Here is a 17,605-nt window from a genome sequence, read left to right as displayed (position 1 = left end):
GGTAGAGGGAGTGGGCGCCACTATAATCACTAAGGCCTGCTGACAATTACAAAACTCATTTTGGTTTGCCACAGAGACAAACAAAATTTCTGTTCATTATAACTTTACTGGAATATGATGTCATAACATATAACCCATACTGAAACAATCTGCTGATTTTCTGACCAAAATTATTAATTGCACACTAAAGAGCCCTTGGGGCCTCTTCCTTTTTGGTCATCAAATATGGTTCTATGTATGTGTATGTGCATGCATGTAGATATATACGTATATATAAATTATATCATATAAGTATCAGAGGGAACATTAAGTATGTTGTATTTTTAACATAAAAAGTAAAATATTCTAGCACTAACTACAGGAAATACCAAGACTGGATGCCTGACTTGTTTCATTCCAGTTTCACTTCATCCTCTTACTTAACAATGATTCTTAAAAATATACCCCACATGGTTTGAATACCTTATATATCACATCTCCTCATACCATCATGGCAATTAAGATTAACCAGAGTGCTCTCATTAATGGCATCCAGAATGAATTATAAAAGAGATAATGCAGAATGTTTTTTGTGTGTTAGGTCCTGGTCTCAAAATATTTATTTCCTTTCGTAAAGAAACACCCAAAGTTTATTAACTTTAAAGGTTGATACGTTCTATTTAATGGAGTTCCTTCTGTTTTTATTTATTTCAAACATTAAGCTTACTTTTGGTAAGGTACTTACAATAAGTGATAGTTATATTTCTACAAGTTAGTATATATTTACCTAATTTAACATAGCTATTCTTGAATGATTTTTCTCAAGCAGAATTTTGTGGTCAATGGTTAGATCTCCATAGTGACTAGTGTCAAAAGATGAGCGAGGAAAACTCATCACCCACCCAGGCTATTTAAGTTTCAGGGTCAAATGTCTTCTCTTACTTGCAGCCTCCAAAGTGTGATCCTACTTTCATCAGAATCACCTTTAATGCTTGTTCAAAAATGCAGATTCCTATGCTCCAACCCTGATCTGCTGAATCAGAGTTCCTGGAGATGGAACAAAAATCTCAAGTTGCACTGGTGACTCTTTGTACACTGAAGGTCTGAGAGCCACTGCTCCAGGATATCACCACATCCCACAGTGTGGCCTGTGCAACTTGGCAATTGCTTCAAACTCCATTCAAGCAAGGGACCACACGCAATCCTCACAGCACCAAGGTTAAGTCTTTCATATCTCCTTCTCATTTAATCCTCACAGCAGCCTGGTGAGACAGATGTCCCCAAGGTCACCCTAGGGGTAACAAATCTCCCCAAAAGAATTGCTGGGAGTCAAATTCAAGTCTGCCTAATTTCAGAGTTTAGAAAATTCTTAAAGAGTTCCCTAAAAATCTGCTTTGCCCTTGGCTATTTGTATTCACTTTTGCTTATGAAATGGGCTATCCCCTTGGCAGGCGAGAGAACCTAATGTAAGAAATCTAAACTAAAACCCATTTCAGAGGTGTTTCACTGAATGGCTGCTGAAACAAACAGAACTCCGTGATGAAATACTGCATTTCCACAGCATGTCAAATAAAGAATAGACATAACTGAGTGACACATCAGAGTGGAAAGTCAGAACAATGGGAAACATGTGCCACACTGCCTAATAGTTTAAATTTTATAAAGATTGCCTGCAAACCTTTTCCCCATGCTTCCTTGCCCTCTATCTGCTGTAAGTCTAATAAAAAATAAACAAATAGGCCAGGCAAGGTGGCTCACACCTATAATCCCAGTACTTTGGGAGGCCAGGAGTTTGAGACCAGCCTGGGCAACATAATGAGACACTGTCTCTACAAACAGTAAGAAAAATTAGCCGGGCATGGTGGCATGTGCCTACAGTCCTAGCTATTCGGGAGGCTAAGGCAGGTGAATTGCTCGAGCCCAGGAGTTTGAGGCTGCGATAGTTCATTGCACTGTAACCTAGGTGACAGACCGGGACCCTATATCTAAATAAATAAAATAAAACAAAAGCTTCCTTTTCTTTAGATCCCAAAAAAGTCTTGAGATGTGGCCTATCCTCAAGACACCATAAATCAATACAACAATAAAGACTGTACATTTGGTTCCTTTGAATTAATACTTGACATTCCTCACATTTCATTTTGCTTCTGAGTAAAGGGAAGATTTTACATTCATTTATATTTGACTTAGTTATAACAACTTTCTATCCTTGCCATCCTCCCTAAAGTTACTTCATCTGATGCCCTCTTTGTGGACTCATTTTGTATTATCTTTCTAAACAACCAAAATCCATGTGTCCTCCCTACCATTCCATGACTGCTTTATTCTCTAATATCTCCACTTTCCTAAGTATCATTTTTACAAGGTGAGAAAGACATATTCCAAATAACCTTAGAACTTTTAAAAATTGAAAAATAATTACCTCATTTTATTTGATAGCATTATTCATAAATCTCAACACAGCTTAAATGTTCATATCTCCTCTACAGGTTTATGTCTTAAAATATATGAAAACGTTATCTTCTGATCTAATAAGGGAAGGCTCTGGACTTCTATGTTTATTCCTAACATTGACTGAAAACAGAAATGTCACTTAACCTTTCTATTTCAGTTTACTTATCTGTAAAATATTTGCAGAATTTATGTTTCAAGAACTCTAAAGGCCAAACCTTAGAATTCAAATGACATGTTGACTATTTTGACTCTTTGTACACTTTTTGGCACTGCTCAGCATTCCTTCTTTGCTATAGAAAAATAACAGGTTTTTATCATAAAGTTATAAAATAGTCCTTGGCATACTTTCAAACTTGTATGTATATAAAATGTCTAGATAGGAGACGGTTCTTTCTCTATTCACAACTATAAATTTTGAAAATATATCTTTTATGAGATCTGACTGTTAATTCTTGAGGAATTTTAAAAATTACAACAGATTAGAAAAGATTCATAGGTCAGCTGAAAATATACTTTTAAGAGATATAAGGATATTTTATTCTATTTGTAGAATTATTGAAATTATATTTTAAATGCCTAGGGGAAAATATAAAGATAGGTACTAAAAGCTGGGATAGGGTGTTTTGAAGTGATAGAATTGTAAATGATGTTTTTTTGTTTCATAATTTCAAGTTTTTAAAAATAATATGGTTGTACTGGAGCAAAAATGGAAGAAAATACTTAATTGCAGCAAGTCTAGTCCCTGTCCAAAGGTAAATCTGTGTTCAAAATTAAATTTAAAAAATTAGCGGAATGACTTATGGAATATAAAATATGAACCAAGAGAATAAGTAACTTGTACTGGGTCACTGACACTAGCACCACAATCAGGACTATGGAAAGCAGAAAATGTTCTCAAGTCCATTATTGTAAACATATAACTACCACCCTCAATCCCACATTTGGATCCAACATAAAGCTGTTCTTGTCCCTTCCCTAAACGGATATCTGGATAAGTCATCACCATCACCATTATCGTAATTATGGCAAAAACATACAAAGCACTTACTATGTGCCAGGCACTATTCCAAGCACTTAGACACTAATCTCATTCAATCCCCGCAACAACCCCAACTTCATTTCACAGATAAGGAAATGGAGGAACAGAGACATTAATTTTCCCAAGGCCACCTGATTTCAGCCAGCATTTGAGCCCAAGCAATCTCACTCCAGAGCCCTTGCTCTTAACTGCTACACTATGCTGCCTCTGAACGAACTAGCTAAATGAGCACTGTAAACTACAGAAGTACTAACTATAAATTTTGGATAAGTCATGCGGGACTTGGAATATCAAGGCAACTTAAGTCTAACTAGACATACGAGATCTGGCAGATTCTGAAGATCTCTACAGGCCAAAGGTCAGCTGCAGGACATCAGTTACCAAAGGAAATGCTGAGGACTCTGTCTGTCTACAAGACCAAGCTGACCACAAAGTCCTACTACCTCTCTGCCCATTCTGTGTCTCTTCTCTTAACCCATCTTTCTGGAGCCCAGGCTTCTAACGTTGACATTCCCATTACGGAAATGCAAAGCAAAACCCCAGTGAGCTACCACTGCACACATACTAGGATGTCCATAGTAAAAAACAAACAAACAAATTTAAAAATACACAAATCAACAAGTGTTGGCAAAGATATGGAAAAACTGGAACTCTTAAACATTTTGTTGGGAATGTGAAATGATACAGTTGCTGTGGAAAACAGGAGTTCCTCAAGAAGTTAAACATAGAATTACTATTTGATCCGGCAACTCCACCCCTAGATACGTACCCAAGAAAAATAAAAACAGGTATTTAAACAAAACTTGCACATAAATGTTCACAGCAGCACTACTTTTAATAGCCAAAAAGTGGAAATAACCCAAAGGTCTGTTAAGTGATGAACAGATAAACAAAATGTGGTATATCCACACAATGGAGTATTATACAAAGTATCATACAAAGGAATGAAGTAAGACCACATACTACAATATGGATGAACTTGCATTATGCTAAGTGAAAGAATCTAGAAACAAAAGGGTACATACTGTATGATTCCATTTAGATGAAATATCCAGAATAGGCAAACCCATAAAGAAAGATGAGTAGTGGCTGTCAGCAGCTCAGATGAGGGGACGTGGAGAGTAACTGTTAATGAGAATGGGGTTTCTTTTGGGAGCGATAGAAATGTTCTGCAATTAGACAGTAGTGATGGTTGGAAAACGTTGTGAATGTACTAAATGCCACTGAATTGCGTAGTACACTTTAAAATAATTAATTTTGTGTTAAATGAATTTTATCTCAACAAAAAACAATTTTTAAAAATTTTGATACTCCCTAGCGTTCTATCTCCTCTTTCTGACAGACAAGACAATCTTTCTAAGTGATCACACCTATTCCATTTACATTCTTGGCAGACTCCCAGAAATCAGCCTACCAAATATGGTGGGAGAAGGCACCCCTCCCTTTTACACTCTAGGATATTACTGACTTGGTCCTCTTCCTGCCCTTCTCTATTTGCCAAAGGAGTATGTGAATTAAATTAATAATTCAAAGAATATTTATTAAGGGCTATTTCATGCTAGGGACTGTTTTAGTCCCTAGGGATGTTAGATTACCCTCATGAAATTACCAAATACATACATATATATTCACATGCATGCATATCAACAATTGAGATGGGCTCAGAAGAAAAATAAAGCAGGGTAAAGGAATAGAGCAATGAGCTCCTTTAGGAGGTGATGTCTGAATATACATTTGAATGACGTGAGAATTCTAGGCATGGAAATGCCTGAAGGAGAAAGCGTTCTAAGCAAATAGGAAAGCAAGTGCAAAGGCCATAGGAAGTAACATATTAGGGAATTTTTGAGAAATACCAAGTATTCCTTGTACCTGGAGAGCCGTGAGTCAAGATGTGAGTGGTAGAAAACTAGGTCTGAGAAGTAGCCAGGCAGCAAATCAGAACTTATTCCACATGTGAGAAGCCACTGGAAGTTTTTAAGCAGGAAAGTGACATAATATGACAAGATTTAAAAGGATCTTGCTGTACTTGTCCAAAGAGAGGTAAGAGGAGAGTAGTTGCCACTACATATTACAGGCAAGTCGTCTCTGAAAACAAGAGACTGGATAGCCCAGGAAAATAAAGTAAGAATGCAAGCAGTGCTACAAGGTCACTGAAGGATTGTGGTCATCATCTCAAGTGGGGGAAGATGGTGGAAGCCAACTGTTTGACTACTTATTTTACCTCTAAGGCAACAGAATTTTTTTTTCTTCTTCTGTGGTCAGTTTTGGTAATTTATATTTTCCTACAAAATCACCTAGTTCATCTAGGTTCTGAAATTGTTTTTATCATTTCTTTTGTATCATTATCCAGTTTTCTAATTAATCTACTTCTTTGTTATTCCTTTTCTAACATCTTGTGTTGGATAATTATTTATTTTCCTGGAATCATTACTAATATAAGGTTAATGAATTTGCTTTCTCATGAGCTTTCTGCTGTCTGTACTATAATGTCTTCAAGAAAGAAATACACTACACAGTGTTTTTTAAATATGTTTGGCAATGAAAACCCCTTTTTAGTGAACTATCTAGTGCGTATTTCTCAAATACACCTTGGAATTCGCTGTTGTATATATTCTGCCTTAGGTAAGGGTCCATGTACTCTCTAGGTTAATTGTTTAATCTACTAAAAGCTTTTTTCTTGAGTGTAGTGAAAATTACTTAACATTTTAAGAAATATAATAGAAAAATGTTTATCAAGTGCTTTTTATAAACTTGGGGTAAATTAACACTGATGGTGTGGACAGAGAAAAAAATCCTTAGGCTTAGAGTAAGATCTGCTGGATTTAAGTTCCAACCACTAGATCTACAAAGATTTTGGGCAAGAAGACTTATATTCTGTAAGACTCATCAGTAATATGAACAATTTTGTCTGTATCAAGCTTCTCAACCTTATTCAAGTAGCAAACCAGGTGAAATTATATTTTTTCATGAAATACCATAGGATATCTGTGCATTTACTTAGGGACAGCTGTCAAACAGATACATATGTACACACACATACTGTGAACTTCAAAAACATTCATAAAATGTTTTTCAAAAATATAATTTTACATTTTTAACATGTATTTACTAAATACTACATGCTAGTAATCAAACAGCGGATTCCTAAGTGTTACGAAAATTATGAAAAATATGGCCTATTATTTTTTTGAGTTGTACAAATACTGCTAGTATTCAATTCCAGCAGCAGATCATCTCTAGTTAAGGGTTCTTTGAGAATGTTCTTTGAAAATGACTGGTATAGAAAATCTCTCAAGTCCTTTCAAACAAAATGATTCATGAAACTAGTTCTAGAAAATACTTAAAACACTTCTGTTTCCCCATTATTTTAAGCCCAAGTATATGTTTCAGAGATATTTATTAAAAGTATAAATAAGTATAAGAATATAAAAAAAATACAAACACATCAAACTGTATTTTTAAAGGGAACTTACCCTTTTTAGATAAATTAATTTTGTAATGTCTAGAATAAAGGATTCAAATGGATGATTATGTTTGCTTTGTTACAATGTTCAACCCAGACATCTACTCTAGTTCTTTTGCTGATCAGAATTAACTATCAACTTTGGATGCTTGCCCACTTCAAATACTCCCAAAAGTAACACAGAGACATTACATCAGCGGTATTGCAGGAAGATTAATGTGCTTTGTTTAGAGATGCAAACAGTAATTATACTTGCTGCATTCTTCTATGATTTTGTTTCTTTCACCCAGATCTAAGTGAATCTAGTTGTACATCTGCATATAACTTAGTAACAATAATGTGTAGTTAAGAGATATTCATTGGAATATAAAAAATTTACTTGGCATTTTCCCAGCTAATTGTTTTTACAGCTTGACTTCACTTTATGCATTAGGTGCATTCATTAAAAGGTTTACATAAAGCAAATATTTTCATACTAAATCCCCTTTTCCCAGTGTTGCCCAATATTAAATCTTGAGTTATATTTCTGTAGAAAAATGTTGGCTCCAACACATCATAAAAATTATAATTAAAAATCTAAATATGTACACCAAGGAATAGATACATTTAATCCACTATTTTATAAAACACATTTTATCCTTTCACCTGCAAAAAGAATTTAATAGATAATAATTGTTTCATATTCTCACAATCACTAGAAGGGCATGTATGTTTAAGAAAAAACTACAGGGTTTTAAAAGTGATTTCACAGAAAGTAAAAGGAGAAATATAACTTATTGTCAGAAAACAGAATTCTTGAGACTTTTAGAAAACTCTCCTCCTTTAACTAAAAATACTTTGAATAATGTTAAGCAATTTATAATTTTCAGTCACTTTAAATCAATTTTAAAAATTTTCCTAAACAAATCTTCTGGGGAACTCTACGTGGATTTCAATTATCTATGCTCTCCTGTTCCTGTCCTGCTGCAGATAGTCAAGGTATGCTTTTACATCAGTGAGTCAGTGTGAACTGTGTCTCTTTACTCCAGGATGCACACTAAGCTCGGAATCATCAACTCCTCTTTATCTTTGCCATGTACCCTGAGGAAAAAGCAGAGCAACAAATAAGTTACACAATATTGGTAGAGATATGATATTGATATCTGGGCTGACTACCACACATAGGAAGAAGATGATACTGAAGTAACACTTAGAGTTCTGAAAAGCTAACAGTTCTGGCCTCTGATTATGATGGTTTATTCCTATTGACAATATAGGTAAGAGACTGCATTTTAGTCACACTGCAAATTCTTTCCTGTGGACAAAATAGTTTTTGAGGATATTCTGAAATAAGTCTGTCATGATATCCTAATATTCCTAAAGAGTGGATGTTTACATAAGTTAGCACAGTATAGCAGAAAAAGCATGAGCTTTGAAGACACATACTTCTGGGCTGGGGGGCCAATTCAGCCCTTTACTGGCTGGCTGTGTAACCTTAGACAAGTTACATCCTGTGCCAGAATATAGTAGGCTCGGGAAATTGTAGTTGTTTGGCTTCCCTCCTTCTTGGTAACTAATGGCTCAGCCTTCTTAGACATTCCATATGTTTCTATGATGCTTCAGCACCTCTCATGCTTTTTGTTATTCCCATAAAGAATAACCCTGGCCACCAGCTCTCACAGAACCTAGGGACCATGCCACCAGCTCCACATTATTATGCCTGCTTAGTGGGAGGTCCAGGAAGGGGCTGCAGTTATGCTGGCAGATCTCTAGCCTTTCATTCCACATGCTCTGTGGTGCCCATCAGTGCCAGTACCACACCAGGGAGGACACCACATCACATCTCCTGAGGATATCTGACACTTGGTTCATTCATCATTCAAGAATGCCAATGTACTTCAAAATGCCAGGCAGTATGGTTTGTGAGACTCTAGCTATTTAAAAAAAAAAAAAAAAAGAAAAAGAAAAATACCAGGCAGTGCACAGAAGACACACTGATAAGTTCAGATATTATAAAAACCAGTAGAAACCAACTAAACAAATCCCCAGAAGAATTTAATACAGAATAATGAGTAAAATTACTACAATTTTTAAAATTCTTTTTGTCTTATGTCTTAAAGGACATATTACATGTTTGGGGTTATATTTTACATAGACTGTTCCATGACCTGTCAGTCAATCACAGTGTAGGAGTCTAGTAACTCATTTATCTTTAAAGAAGTGCATCTTGACCACAGAACGTTAGAATGTCAACAAATCATAAGGAAATAAAGAAAGCAAGTGGGTCAAGGTCCTGGTAACTGAAGCCAAGAAAAAGCCTGGGAAATTAATGAATAATAAGCTCCCAAGAAACTCAAACAGAGAAAAGCAGTAAGTCATAATAATACCTGAGATGATTAAATATATAGTCCAAACATTATTGCCTAAGACCCTAAAACTTACCCAGAAGTAAAACAGAATAGCCACAGAGCTGAAGTTGCTCATTTGATCTCACTGAGGGAGGAGGGATAAGGAAGAGAGAGAAAACATGAAGAGAACACGGGCAAAAAACACTTGCTGATAGTAAGTATGATATTAGGATTATTTTAGTATATTTCATTAGAAATGCAGATTATTGAAAGCCAATATAAAAGACTGATTTGGATTTAGGAAAGATCAGAACACAAGAGAGTTTTATTTTTGCTTTAAAATGGATATGTAGAGCGGTGCTATGGCTTCTCCTCCCAGACACCAAGGGGCCTGAGGAGACTGTGAGTCCTGGGCAGGCAGCTTGTGCCGCCATGGACGTGGCCGAGGTGGAGTTTCTGGCCAAGAAGGAGCTGGTTACCATTATCTCTAACTTCAGTTTGGATAAGATCTACGTCATTGGGGGAGACCTGGGTCCTTTCAACCCTGGTCTGCCAGTGGAAGTGCCTCTGTGGTTGGCAATTAACCTGAAACAAAGACAGAAATGTTGGTTGCTCCCTCCAGAGTGGATGAATGTAGAAAAGTTGGGAAAGATGAGGGATCATGAACAAAAGCAAAAAATTTTCACTCCAATGTCTAGCCCTTACTACATGGAACTTACCAAATTCCTATTAAATCATGCTTCAGACAACATTCCGAAAGCAGATGAGATCTGGACCCTGGTCAAGGACATGTGGAACACTCACATAGCCAAACCCCTAGTGTCCACTGACAGCTCTGTAACAGCAGGAGGCGCACACCAAACTGGATCACTTGACCTTCATGAAGATCAGTATCAGCAGGGCTTTTCTCACACAAGCACTCAATCACGTGTACAAACTCCACACAAACCTCTAACCTTCTGAGAGGGCCCCATCTCAGGACTTCTAGAGAAAGGACTGTGATTTGTAAAGGTCTGGAGGCAGGAGGCTTGCTGGGGGATGTGTGAGAGCTCAGGCCATGACAGAGGTACTCATGGTTCTGGAGCTCAAGAAACATTTGTGACTGTATGAAAAACATGTATAATGGTGAAGAAAATGGATTCATAACAGTGTTGGAGAAGCAACAAGTTTGTGATTAGTCTTCAACTCAGCTCCCCGGAATATTCTTTAATTCCATATCTATTTCTAGAAGCCAGATTTTCTTTCATGAGAGAAAAAAAAAGGTGAAGGCAAATAAGTAGTTCTCCCTAGCGGAACTGTCACACATGGGTGAGCGTTCAGTGACTGATAGGTGTAGATACATTAGCAGCGGTGATGTGCCTGACAGCTTTTTTTCCCCTTCTTGACCCTGATTTCTTGGGCTAAATAATTTAGACTCCTACAGAGGTTACTCACAGAGGATGGCAGATGGAGCAGCTAGTAATGCTGACCAGCACTTACCCTCTAAGCTCCAATCCACAATAAAAATGGAATCAACCACCTCCAAAAAATGGATGTGTAGACAACTGATAAGTTCAATACTGTAAAAAATGCCTTGATGCCTTTATTGATTTAGCAAAAGCCTTCCATAGTTCTTTAAAAGACAGGATGTTAAACAAAACCAGTAAGTCATCCAAACCCAGTGTGTATAAGCTTCCTTAAGTATTTGAGGAAGCAACACAGAGAAGTCTGAAAACTTGAGACCCAAATGGGAGTAAAGGAAGAAAAATTAAGAAAACTTTATTATTCTTTTTGTTATTCTCCTGAAAAATTCACCAAAGAGAAAAAAAGAAAGGTTTGCAAATAAGACCACACAATCTTCTTCGCAGAGGACGATACTTCTTATGAGACTTGGACAGAAACCTGCAATATGATCTGAGATTGTAAGACTCTGAGAACTCCAAAGCAGAAGAGTGATCAAGACTGATAAGAGCATGACCATGGTGATCTCTCAAGAAGCTAAATCACCCCAGTGATGCCTAAGAAATTCTGGGCAGAAACTGAACATTTCAGAGCTGGTGAATTCATGATGAAGTCAAGTAGATGAAGAACTAAATTTATAATCTTAGTTGTCACTTGACTCTTATCTTATCAAAATATAATTCCAATATAATCAAAATATGTCCTTTTACTTCTCAAATTTAAGAAGGCCAAAACTCCCCTGTGCCTGTTTGAGAACCTTGTATTAGACCACATAATTCTTCAATAAAAGGAAAATTTTAGAATAAATAATTCACATACTATTGCAGGAGTGGTGTTCTAGGAAGGCTGCAAAGAGCTGATTTCTGCTCACACACAGGGAAAAGGGGAATCTTATCCACTGCAGTCCTAGAATATCTTGTATCTAGAATGATACCTAGCACTTAAAAGGAGTCCAATAAATATTTGTTAAATGAAGGAGAGATTACAGCTAACACTTACTAAGCAGTTTACTATATGCTAGCACTGTGTATACAGTAACTCTTCTAATCCTCACAATAGCCCTATGAGATAAATATCTATTATTATTATTTCCATTTTACAGTTAAGGAAACTGGAGAACAGAGAGATTAAGCAGCTTGGCCTTGTGATAGCTAGGTTTCAGATGAAGGTAGACTGGCTCTACAGCCCCTTAACCAGGACTCCCTACTATACTCCTCTCAACGTTAGAGTGAATGACTACAAGGCAGGAAATCGGACTAGTAAAGCAAATCAGGACTCACAGAAGGACAAGTTGAAAGTGAAAGGATGAGTGTGAGATGCAGCTGGGGGTGGATGCACCTTGTGATGTTAGGCTCCAAGCGCCTCTTAACACGGTGCATGATCTGACCTTGAGGCAGCTGCGTGATGAGGACAGCCTAGAATAGTGGTTCTCACCCTTGGCTATACATTGGAAGCACATGAGGAGCTTTAAAAAATACTGACCACAATCAGTAGAAAAAGACCATTAAAAGAAAAATAGCAAAGGTTATAAAACTCACAGTTCACAGAAAAGGAAACATAAATTACTTTATTTATATGAGAAGACTCTCAGCCTCATTCATAATTTAAAAAATGCTAATTAAAATGCCAAAGAGGTATCAGTTTTCACCTAACTCTATTGGCCAAAAACACCTCCAAAATATTCAAAACAGCCTCATCTCTAGTCTGAGTTATTGTAAAAATCTCCGAACTATTCCCCTAGTCAGCAAAGTGGCACTTTTCAAAATGAAAGTCAGATCATGTCACTATTTTGCTCAAAATCTACCATAGTTCTGCATAAAAACCAGAGTCCTCACAATAGCCCACAAGGCTTTACATGAATCTGGCTCCCAGTCATCTTTCTGGCTTCACATTACACCACTCGCCACTCCACTCGCTCCTCTCCAATCACACTGGCCTCGTTTCCCACTCCTCAAACTCACCAGACACATCTCCACCTCAGGGGCTTTGCAATGGCTGATCCCTTGCCTCTGCCCCAGACAACCTCAAGGCTCACTCTCTCACCACCTTAAAATCTTTGCTCAAATCTCGTATTCTCAATAAGACATCTTCATTTCAAATTGTAATCCCCATCCCTTACTCTGTTCTACTTTTCAATTTGTCCATAGCACTTTTCATTTTCTGATCTATTGTAAAACATACTTAACGTATTTATTTTTTATTACCTGGCTCCCTCCACTAGAACATAAGCTTCACAGGGGCAGAAATGTGTGTTTTGTTTATTGATATAACCCAAGTATCTATAAGAATGTCTCAGACATGGCTAAAATGTATGTACAAAGATATATACTACAACATTGCTACAGCAAAAGATTAAAAAAAACTGAATGTCCATGAATAGAGGATTGGTTAAACAAATTATGGAGCAATCACACAGTGGGATGTTAAACAGTTCTTAAATAAATGAGGCAGTAATCCTGTTTCCAGTATGGCCAACAAACTCTGATAGGATCAATTCTGCAAGAAACTAAACTCATAATAAAATACAAAAAACAATTATCTGAAGGTTCAGAAAAGTGAACAAAACAGGTAGATACTGGAGGGGAGTTAACATGTGGAAAAAGGGAACAACAGCATAGGATGAGTCTGTCTTTTCAAAAGCTTGACTTGGAAGGCAGGCCCCAGTATGTTCCACATGCGGGAGCTAAAATGCTATAAGAGAACACAAAGTCCTACTGGCTTGAAAACCCAGAGATGAGGGCTCAAAGCAACCACTGTCACTGGATTATGAATGGGGAAATCATAGAAATAAAAGATCTAGAAAGAGGGAACATCATATTTGTGTAAAAAACTCTGTCCAAATCTCCGTCTTACCCCTGAACCACACACACACCTGGGAAAGACTCACAGCAACCCAGCTAAGAGACTGAAATTTGAGCTGCCATCCAGGGCAGAAAACAATTAACTGCCTGCTTTAAAAAAAATTATTACACTTCCAAGGGACATAATAGCATCTAGTTTCTACAACATATAATTTACAATGTCCAGAATACAATCCAAAATTACTCAACATATGAATAAATGGGAAAAAATGATCCATTCTCAAGAGAAAAGACAATCAACAGAAACTAACCCTGAAATGACCCATATGTTAGATTTAACAGACAAGGTTATACTATGCTCAAAGAGATAAATCAAAATGCTTTTAATGAATAAATGAATGAACAATCTCAGCAGAAAACAGTAACTGTTAAAAAAAAACAAACAAATTCTAGAATATGATATTCAAATTTAAAATTTACTATACAGACATAATAGTAGAAAGGAGATGACAGAAGAATCAAGATTAATCAACAGAAATTATACAATCTAAAGAAGAGAGAGAAAAAAAGATTGAAAATAATAAACCAAGCCTTAGTGACCTGTGAGACAATATTAAAAGGTCTAACAAAAGGAGAGGAGAGAGAAAAGGGGGCAGAAAAATATTAAAAGACATAAGGGCCAAAATCATGTTTTGGTAAAAGATGTTAGAGACATATTTACCTATTCAAGCAGCTCAGTGAACTAGATTAATATTAATATAAAGAAAACCATACAAGATACATTCCAGTTGAATTGGTAAAAACAACATATTGGATACAGGGAACAATTCAAATGATGGCTGACTTATCACTAGAAAAAACTGAGGCCAGGAGACAGTGAAACAATATCTCTCAAGTGCTGAAAGTAAAACAGCTACCAACTCAGAACTTTATACCCAATGAAAAATCCTTCTAAATTGAAGGTGAAATAAAGGCATTTTCAGTTGATGAAAATTAAGAGAATTCACTGCCAACAGACCTGCACTACAAGAAAGTTCAGACTGAAGGAAAGTGAAGCCAGATGCAAACCTGGATGTTCAGAAAGAAATGAATAGCCTGAGAAATGGTAAAGATGTGGACAAACATAAAACACTGGTTTTTTTCCTCTTAATTTCTTTAAGAAACATATAACATAGTGGGGTTCATAATCTATGTAAATGTAATACATTACAACAACTACAGTAAAAAGGATGGGCTGGGGTTTAAATAGACCTGTATGGTTGCAAGGTTTCTAAAATTTATTAAGTTATAAAAAATGACATAGCTTCTTATATAGTAATATAAAATGATCTCTAAGGTATATTTCAAAAGAAAAAAACAGATGCAGAACATTGTTACAGAATGATACTTAAAGTAAATATATACATACAGCCAGAGAATATTCTGAAAGGATATACACAAAACTGCAGGAGACAAGAGCACAACTGGGTAGCTGGAATGCAGGGGTGGTATAATATTTACATTAATACTCAAATTTTTTCATTTTGTACTATATAAAATACAAAAGGATTAAATACACACAAAAATTAAAAAGTAAAGGCTCTTGAGGAGATCTCCAATAAGAAAACATTTAAACTTTCCTTGATCCAGCATTTCCCATACCTGTATGGCTAGGGGAAACTGACTCCTCTCCTTTTTTCAAATAATAGCTCTTTCTATCCTAACAGTGATTGGTGTTGCTTAGACCATCTCAAAAAACACTGATTTTTTTAAATCTTTTTTTTTTTATTAATTGAACCAACTAAATCCAATAACAATACTACTCATTTGAAATAGTCCTTTAAAAATGACTGAGTCTATCAGAGAAATTTCAAATAATAATTGCAATTTCGCTGGCAGTTTAACAAAGCTGCATCCACTAAAATTCTAGGTTTAATAGTTTCCAAGATATTCCTAAATTTAGCCACTATCCCATGGCTTACTTATTTTTAAAATCTCTTCATTAGGTATCTCGACATTCCTGTCCAACCTGAATGATACCAACTATTAATATTTCTGAAAACACAAAAAAGTGCTTATTGAGCACACAAATAGTTCCACAAGAAAACGTCACAGTATATTTTTAATTGCTAAAAATATGAACTATAACCATTATTTTGGTACAGAAAAGAAAAACAAAACCACAAATTCTTTTTGGTTAAAGTTCAACTGATATTAGTCACAATGTGTCCATCTTGGTTTTAATAGTTTAACAGTTTGATAGGAAAATTTTTTTCTATGTGATAATACACTAATTTCACCAGTTCCTTTGAGTTTTTATTTATTATTTTTTTATTTTTTGCAGAGACGGGGTCTTGCTATGTTGCCCAAGCTGGTCTTGAACTCTCAGCCTCAAGCAATCCTCGTACCTTGGCCTTCCAAAGTGCTGGGATTAGAGGGATGAGCCACTGTGCCTGGCCTCCTTTGAGTTTTTAAATCCACTAGCCAATCATCTTTTATAGTATATTTTACTCAACTTATATTTGTATCTACGCTAACAAATGAATAAGACCACAATTTATGAATATCTAGAAATTTTTTAAATCATGGAAATTGTGTACAATGTTTCTAGGCTCTCTGAAGAATGTGATCCTAGTTTCATTTGTGCTAACAAGAATTTATTATTAAAAGATCTGTAAGAGGAATGACATGCTAAATTGAAAGACATGGAAGCCTAGTAACATTCAGCTAGTTTTCTTCTTCTTAAGAATAAAGATAGTATGTTAATGAGTACACTTGGTATCCTCATTCTCTACAACCCTCTCACATCACTCAGGATAAAAATAAATGTCTATATTATGACTAAGACTAAAAATTACGCTGAAAAGGACATGTTTAGCACCTTAGAAGTACCTACATATTTAAAGCTACTTCTTTAAAATTTCATGCTTTAGACGCTGAAACAAGACAGAAATAATTCCATTATCTTTGTTCTGGTTTGTTATTACTTTTATCTCCCACAAACCATAAAATTTGCAAAAAAGAAGTAAATACATTTGCAAAATTACTCAATATTTGGAAACAAAAATTTAACCAAGCCTCTTAAGAGCCAACAAAAGAACTATCAAATAGAATACATAACAGATACTTAAAATTATATAAAATTAAACTAGTAGCAACATTCAAATCAATGAAGTGAGGTATTCTATGAATATGTACTCCAGTATGTTAATTATTAATTCACTGGACCAACTAAATTCAATAAGAATACTACTCTGTTAATATGATCACCTGAAATAATATTTTTAAAAAGGTCTTAGTCTATCAAAGTCAACTTCAAATATAACAAAGTTTTCCTCATGAATCAAGTATATGGGGAAAACATAAAATTATTCAAAATGTTTATTTTATAAAGAAATACTTCTCGGCTGGGTGCAGTGGCTCACACCTGTAACCCTAGCACTCTGGGAGGCTGAGGAGGAGTTCGAGACCAGCCTGAGCAAGAGCAAGACCCTATCTCTACTAAAAAAATAGAAAGAAATTAGCTGGACAATTAAAAATATATATAAAAAAATTAGCCGGGCATGGTGGCGCATGCCTGTAGTCCCAGCTACTCAGGAGGCTGAGGCAGGAAGATTGCTTGAGCCCAGGAGTTTGAGGTTGCTGTGAGCTCAGAGGCAACAGGCAACAGAGTGAGATTCTGTCTCAAAAAAAAAAAAAAAGAAATACTTCTCAAACCCAAGTGCTTTCTATCACAATATACAACATCATATACTGTTTACTGATAAATGGGAAAAAGGAAGGAAATTAAGTGAAATTAAAATAAAATATACATCTTCTATCAGAAAAAAGAGAAGAATAGAACCGGCAGGGACCAATAAATGGAAACTGTTAGAAGACACAGATTTAGAGAATTGGTTATACATAAAACACAGTTCCCTATATTTCATACACTTACACTTATAAAATAATCCTCAAAACTCTGTTACCCATTAATATAGATGAGGGGTCTGCAAACTTTCTGAAAAGAGCTAGATAGTAAATATTTTAGGCTTTGCAAGCCATAGGGTTTCTGTCACACCTTCTCAACACTGCTGTTGTAGTGAAAGCAGCCATAGACAATATATAAACAAGTGAGTGTGGT

At 35.8% G+C, this 17,605-nt stretch overlaps 1 protein-coding gene and 1 pseudogene across 8 annotated transcripts in view; one reads left to right on the top strand and one right to left on the bottom strand.

Moving 5' to 3' along the window:
* The window catches only part of STAU2 (staufen double-stranded RNA binding protein 2), a 291,848-nt gene that overhangs the window by 188,481 nt on the left and 85,762 nt on the right, over positions 1–17,605 (bottom strand). The window lies entirely within an intron of this gene.
* Positions 9,695–10,250, top strand: LOC138381815 (DNA replication complex GINS protein PSF2 pseudogene; annotated as a pseudogene).

The sequence above is a fragment of the Eulemur rufifrons genome, chromosome 3 (assembly GCF_041146395.1).
Source record: "Eulemur rufifrons isolate Redbay chromosome 3, OSU_ERuf_1, whole genome shotgun sequence".
In the NCBI taxonomy this organism is placed as follows: domain Eukaryota; kingdom Metazoa; phylum Chordata; class Mammalia; order Primates; family Lemuridae; genus Eulemur; species Eulemur rufifrons.
Note: the sequence above shows the minus strand (reverse complement) of the source record. Positions and strands in the feature narration are given on the sequence as shown.